Source organism: Triticum urartu, chromosome 2A (assembly GCF_056163025.1).
Source record: "Triticum urartu cultivar PI428250 chromosome 2A, HENAU_Tu73, whole genome shotgun sequence".
NCBI lineage: Eukaryota > Viridiplantae > Streptophyta > Magnoliopsida > Poales > Poaceae > Triticum > Triticum urartu.
In genome coordinates this window covers 492406019-492412584 of record NC_141874.1, presented here as the reverse complement: position 1 = coordinate 492412584, position 6566 = coordinate 492406019, and positions in this window count along the sequence as shown.

Genomic DNA, 6566 nt, shown 5'->3' with positions numbered 1-6566 from the left:
TCAGCACGACGGCGTAGCGACGGTGATGATGAAGTTACCGATGCAGGGCTTCGCCTAAGTAGTACAACGATATGACCGAGGTGTTAACTATGGAGGGGGGCGCCGCACACGGCTAGGAACAATTGATGTGTGTTCTAGGGGTGCCCTCCCCACGTATATAAAGGAGGGAGAGGGAGGGAGGCAGCCTAGGGCGCACCCAAGTAGGAGGAATCCTACTTGGGCCACTAGTCCAATTCGCCCCCTACCATATTTGGACAAGGGGGAAAGGAAGGAGGGGGGAGGGGAAGGAAGTAGGAGTCCTACTTCATACTTTCCTTTTCCTCCTCTCCTTTCCCTTTCTCCCCATGTGGCTGGCCCTATAGGGGGCGCACCAGCCCCTTGTGGGCTAGTGTGTTCCCTTACTTGGCCCATTAAGCCCATATCTTTGTCGGGGGTTGCCCGGAACCCCTTCCGGTGACCCGGTATCTCCCGGAACACTTCCGGTGTCCAAATATCACCGTCCTATATATGAATCTTTACCTCACGACCATTTTGAGACTCCTCGTCATGTCCGTGATCTCATCCGGGACTCCGAACAAACTTCGGTCATCAAATCACATAACTCATAATACAAATCGTCATCGAACGTTAAGCGTGCGGACCCTACAGGTTCGAGAACTATGTAGACATGACTGAGACACATCTCCGGTCAATAACCAATAGCGGAACCTGGATGCTCATATTGGCTCCTACATATTCTACAAAGATCTTTAATGGTCAAACCGCATAACAACATACGTCATTCCCTTCGTCATTGGTATGTTACTTGCCCGAGATTCGATTGCCGGTATCATCATACCTAGTTCAATCTCGTTACCAGCAAGTCTCTTTACTCGTTCCGTAATGCATCATCCCGCAACTAACTCATTAGTCACATTGCTTGCAAGGCTTATAGTGATGCGCATTACCGAGAGGGCCTAGAGATACCTCTCCGATACACGGAGTGACAAATCCTAATCCCAATCTATGTCAACGCAACAAACACCTTTGGAGACACCTATAGAGCATCTTTATAATCACCCAGTTACGTTGTGACGTTTGATAGCACACAAGGTGTTCCTCCGGTATTCGGGAGTTGTGAAAGGACATGCGGTGCCCCCATGTGTGGTTTTGGTAATTGATGACATTCTCTATGGACTAATGGTTGCATTGAGTTATATTTGAAGGATTTTTCCATAGGCATTTCTTGAAGTCCATGTGTTGGTTTCAAGGAGTTTATGGGTTGACCAAGGTGCTATTAAGGAATTATCAAAAGATTGGTCATGTGAGTGTTGAGCTTATTGCAAGCATGTCTTGAAGAAGAAGATCGTGTGATCATTCATGTTTACCTTTAAGACATCATCCAAACAAAGAGAGTTGGAAAGATTCAAGGTTGATCAAGACTAAGTCAAGAGTGAATCAAGTTGATCAACTCACAAAGCGTAGAAGATGTACCGAGAGGGATCAAGTGATCCCATGGTATGGTAAGTATTGTCCATTGCACTTTGTGTACTAACCCATGGTCTATGTGAGAGTCTATGTGGGGTTAGGTACGTGTCCATGGGCTTGCGTCAAGAGGAAGATATCATACAACCCATGGAAAGGATGACATCCAGTGGTGATCGTCATCAAGATTGCCATGTGCAAGTTCAAGTGGAGCATCACGAAGAGATCAAGTGCTTGAAGCTTTCCATCCATTGTGGTGTCAATGGACTTGTGAAGATGTGCCGAAGAGTGGCTCACCCATAGTGGAGTATGGGGGAGCAATCATCTAGTCTCCATCGACCCAACGTAATCAACAAAGGTGGTCTATCTTGAGGAGGACAAGATCGTCATCATCTAGCTCAAGTGGATCATGTGCAAGGCAAAGGTTTTCCCTTGATAGGTTTTCTATTTTATTGGTCTCATGGTGGTAGTTTGGAGACCGGGTTATAGGATCGATAGCCGTACTATCAAGGGGGGGCTCTCAAGTGAGTAGCTTGATCGTATCGTTCGTCGAGAGCTCAAACCATTGCATCCTTGCATCATGTTTCTTGGTTCTTGTTTGGTTCTCTTTGTGAGTCTTAGATCTTATGGTCATCTTGATGACAAGCTTGATTTCATCGAAAATGGAGTTTGCATGCGTCTTCTATGATGTTTTCAGTGTTGGAGGTTTTACCGGTCTTATCCAAGGAAGGGTTCTCACCATTTTCTTTTGGGCCTTTTCTCATTTGATTATTATTGGTATTTCTATCAATATTGTGTTAGCCCTTGTCGCTAGCTTTCCAACAAACTTGGTTTCGTCGAATTCGGAGTCCGTTTGCAGAAGTTGTGTCAGTTTTGGTGTTCTGAAAAGGATGCAGCGGTACTACCGCGGACAGGAGCGGATGTAATTTTTTACTATCGCTCTTGGGAGTGGTACTACCGCTCTTGGGAGTGGTACTACCGCTTGGAGCAGTACTACCGCGGCTTCTTCCGTGGCTACTTCCGCTCGGGACCAAAAACTCGTCACAAGTCCAGCGGTGGTAGGCACGGATGTAATTTTTTAGTACTGCTTGCAAGTAGTAGTACCGCTACCCTTAGCAGTAGTACTGCTACCCCTAGCGGTAGTACCGTGATGTCAAGCGGTACTACCGCTCCAACGGTTCTTCTGGATTTTTTGCCTCCTCACTGTTGCGTTTCATAGGGCTACTACCGCCCTAGCGGTAGTACCGCTCCTTGGAGCGGTAGTACCGCTCGGTGCGGGCTGTGAGGATAACGGTTGGATTTTTCCCCACCTATAAAAGGGGGTCTTCTTCCCCATTGAACCTTATCATTTTTAGCTCATGTTCTTCCCCCATTGTTGACCTTCTTCAAGCTTGCTAACTCTCAATCCCTCCAATGATTCTTGCTAGTTCTTGAGGGAAAAGAGAGAGGAGATCTAGATCCACGTTTCCACCAATAACTTTCTCCTCTAAGTGAGGGGAACCCCTTGTATCTAGATCTTGGAGTTCTTCGTGTTCTTCTTTCGTTCTTCCTCTCATTTTCCTCCCTAGCATTAGTTGCTTTGGTGGGATTTGGGATAGAAGGACTTGGGCACTCCGTGTGCCCTTGCCATTGCATTTGGTGCATCGGTTTGAGTTCTCCACGGTGATACGTGGAAGTGAAGTTTGAGAAGCTTATTACTCTTGGGTGTTTGGGAACCCTAGAGCTTGTTCCTCTTGGGTGCCTTGGTGCCCTAGACGGTTGGTGGTGTTCGGAGCTCAATCATTGTGGTGTAAAGCTCCGGGAAAGCGTCGGGGTCTCCAATTAGGTTGTGGAGATCGCCCCGAGCAATTTGACGGGTACCGGTGACCGCCCCCAAGGGTTGCCAAAGTGTACGGGTTCGGTGACCGCCCCCAAGGGTTGCCATTTGTACGGGTTCGGTGACCGTCCTCAAGGGTCCCTTAGTGGAATCACGGCATCTTGCATTGTGCGAGGGCGTGAGGAGATTACGGTGGCCCTAGTGGCTTCTTGGGGAGCATTGTGCCTCCACACCGCTCCAAACGGAGATTAGCATCCGCAAGGGTGTGAACTTCGGGATACATCGTCGTCTCCGCGTGCCTCGGTTATCTCTTACCCGAGCTATTTACTTATGCACTTTACCTTGTGATAGCCATATTGGTTCTTGTCATATATCTTGCTATCACCTAGTAGTTTATCTTGCTTAGCATAAGTTGTTGGTGCACATAGGTGAGCCTAGTTGTTGTAGGTTTTGTGCTTGACAAATTAACCGCTAGGTTTATTCCGCATTTGTTCAAGCCTAAACTGTAATTATTTTAAAAGCGCCTATTCACCCCCCCTCTAGGCGACATCCACGATCTTTCAAGTTGCATACTCTCATAGTCATAGGAACATGTATAAGTCATGATGAAAGCAATAGCAATAAAACTAAACGATCATTTATGCTAAGCTAACTAATGGGTCTTGTCCATCACATCATTATCTAATGATGTGATCCCGTTCATCAAATGACAACACATGTCTATGGTCAAGAAACTTAACCATGTTTGATTAACGAGTTAGTCAAGTAGAGGCATACTAGGGACACTCTATTTTTGTATATGTATTCACACATGTACTAAGTTTCCGGTTAATACAATTCTAGCATGAATAATAAACATTTATCATGATATAAGGAAATATAAATAGCAACTTTATTACTGCCTCTAGGGCATATTTCCTTAATAGAGTACCAGACCAAAGCATTAGCACGTAGTGAATACATGAACTCCTCAAACTACGGTCATCACCGGGAGTGGTCCCGATTATTGTCACTTCGGGGTTGCCGGATCATAACACATAGTAGGTGACTATTGACTTGCAAGATAGGATCAAGAACTCACATATATTCATGAAAACATAATAGGTTCATATCTAAAATCATGGCACTCGGGCCCTAGTGACAAGCATTAAGCATAGCAAAATCATAGCAACATCAATCTTAGAACATAATGGATACTAGGGATCAAACCCTAACAAAACTAACTCGATTACATGGTAAATCTCATCCAACTCATCACCGTCCAGCAAGCCTACAATGAGATTACTCACGCATGGCGGTGAGCATATTGAAATTGGTGATGGAGGATGGTTGATGATGACGATGGTGACATATTCCCCTCTCCGGAGCCCTGAACGGACTCCAGATCAGCCTTCCCGAGGAAGATTAGGTCTTGGCGGTGGCTCCGTATCGTAAAACACGATGAATCCTTCTCTCTGATTTTTTATCCCCGAAAGTGAATATATGGAGTTGGGGTTGAGGTCGGTGGAGTCCCAGGGGGCCCACGAGGCAGGGGGCGCGTCCCAGGGGGGCGCCCTGCACCCTCGTGGATAGGGTGTGGCCCCCCTGATGTTGATTCTTTCGCCAATATTTTTCATTAATTCCAAAACGTGTCTCCTTGGATTTTCAGGTCATTCCGAGAACTTTTATTTCTGCACAAAAATAACACCATGGCAGTTCTGCTAAAACATCGTCAGTCCGGGTTAGTTCCATTCAAATAATGCAAGTTAGAGTCCAAAACAAGGGTAAAAGTGTTTGGAAAAGTAGATACGTTGGAGACGTATCAACTGCCCCAAGCTTAAACCTTTGCTTGTTCTCAAGCAATTCATTTGACAAAATGAAAGTGATAAAGAAAAACTTTTACAAACTCTGTTTGATCTTGCTGTTGCAAATATGTAAAGCCAGCATTCAAGTTTTCAGCAAAGATTATGAACTAACCATATTCACAATAACATTTAGGTCTCATGTTTACTCATATCAATGGCATAATCAACTAGCGAGCAATAATAATAAATCTCGGATGACAACACTTTCTCAAAACAATCATAACATGATATAACAAGATGGTATCTTGCTAGCCCTTTCTTAGACCGCAAAACATAAATGTGGAGCACCTTTAAAGATCAAGGACTGACTAGACATTGTAATTCATGGTAAAAGAGATCCAGTCAAGTCATACTCAATGTAAACTAACAGTAATGAATGCAAATGACAGTTGTTCTCTCCAGCTAGTGCTTTTTAATAAGAGGATGATGACTCAACATAAAAGTAAATAGATAGGCCCTTCGCAGAGGGAAGCAGGGATTTGTAGAGGTGCCAGAGCTCGAGTTTTGAAACAGAGATAAATAATATTTTGAGTGGCATACTTTCATTGTCAACATAACAACCAAGAGATCTCGATATCTTCCATGCTACACACATTATAGGCGGTTCCCAAACAGAATGGTAAAGTTTATACTTCCCCACCACCAACAAACATCAATACATGGCTTGTCCGAAACAACGGGTGCCGTCCAACTAACAACAATTCTGGGGGAGTTTTTTTGCAATTATTTTGATTTGATTTGAGCATGGGACTGGGCATCCCGGTTACTGACCATTTTCTCGTGAGTGATGAGCCGAGTCCGCTCATCGTGAGAATAACCCACCTAGCATGGAAGATATAGACAGCCCTAGTTGATACATGAGCTATTTGAGCATACAAAAAAATTCATTTGCAGGTTTAGAGTTTGGCACATAAAAATTTACTTGGAACGACAGGTAAATACCGCATATAGGAAGGCATGGTGGACTCATATGGAATAACTTTGGGGTTTATGGAAGTGGATGCACAAGCAGTATTCCCGCTTAGTACAAGTGAAGGCTAGAAAGAGATTGGGAAGCGACCAACTAGAGAGAAACAACAGTCATGAACATGCATTAAGATTAATCAACAATGAGTGAAAGCATGAGTAGGATATAAATCACCGTGAACATAAATATCGTGGAGGCTATGTTGATTTTGTTTCAACTACATGCGTGAACATGTGCCAAGTCAAGCAACTCAAATTGTTCAAAGGAGGATACCACCCTATCATACCACATCACAACCATTTTAATAGCATGTTGGCACGCAAGGTAAACCATTATAAACTCCTAGCTAATTAAGCATGGCATGAGCAACTATAATCTCTAATTGTCATTGCAAACATGTTTCATTCATAATAGGCTGAATCAGCAATGATGAACTAATCATATTTACAAAAACAAGATAGGTCGAGTTCATACC